Raw genomic sequence first — 1,267 nt, forward strand, 5'->3', positions numbered from 1 at the left:
CAGTGCCTTTTTTGTATACTGTTTTAATTATGTTGAGGTATTTCTGGTCGAGTCAACTCCGTCTAGGACTTTGAATATAAATGCATGCTGAATTTTGTCAAAGGCCTTCTGTGCATCTATTGAGATGACCATGTGGTTCTTGTCTTTGAGATCATTTATATGATTTATGACATTTATTGACTTACATATATTGAACCATCCATGCATCTCTAGGATAATGCCAACTTGATCATGGTGGATGATCTTTGTGATGTGTATCTGTATTTGGTTTGCAAGAATCTTGTTGAGAATTTTTGCATCTATGTTCATTAAGGATATGGGTCTATAGTTTTCTATTTTGGTTGTCTCTTTACCTGGCTTTGGTATTAGGGTGATGCTGGCTTCATAGAAGGAATTTGGATGTTCTTCCTCCATTTTTATTTTTTTGAATAAATTAAGTAGAATTGGATGCAGATCTTCTTTAAATGTCTGATAGAATTCTGCTGTAAATCCATCTGGTCCTGGGCTTTTTTTAGTCGGGAGGTTTTGTATTACTGTTTCCATTTCTTTTTGTTTTGGATCTGTTTAAGCTGTTAATCTCTTCTTGGTTTAGTTTTTGTGGTTCCCATGCCTTAATTTCTTTTTTGACCCATTCATCATTCAGGAGTGTGTTGTTTAATCTCCATGTGTTCATGCGGTGATTAGGGCTTTTTCTGAAGTATTCCCTTATAATGTTCTGTATCTTTCTGGTGTCTGTTGTGATGTTTCCCCTTTCATCTCTGATTTTGTTGATTTGGAGGTGCTCTTTCTTTCTTTTGGTTAACTGTGCTAGCAGTCTGTCAATCTTGTTTATCTTTTCAAAGAACCAGCTCCTGGAATTGTTGATTCTTTGTATTGTTTTCTTTGTTTCAATTTCATTAATCTCTGCCCTGATGCTTGTTATTTCTTCTTGTCTGCTGGGTTTGGGTTCGTTTGCTGATGCTTTTCAAGTGTGTTGAGTTGCAATGTTAAGTCATTTATTTGTATTCTTTCCGATTTTTTGATGTAGGCACTTAGAGCTTTAAACTTCTCTCCAAGGACTGCTTTCAGTGTGTCCCAGAGGTTTTATCATGTTGTATTGTCCATTTCATTTAACTCCAGGAATACTTTTATTTCTTTCTTAATTTCTCTTTTGACCCATTCATCATTCAGGAGTGTGTTGTTTAATTTCCAAGCATTCGTGTGGTCATTTTGGCTTCTTCAGGTGTTGATTGTAAGCTTTATTGCATTGTGGTCTGATAGAACACAG

Source organism: Nannospalax galili, unplaced genomic scaffold (genome assembly GCF_000622305.1).
Source record: "Nannospalax galili isolate Female #2095 unplaced genomic scaffold, S.galili_v1.0 scaffold800, whole genome shotgun sequence".
Classification (NCBI taxonomy): Eukaryota; Metazoa; Chordata; class Mammalia; order Rodentia; family Spalacidae; genus Nannospalax; species Nannospalax galili.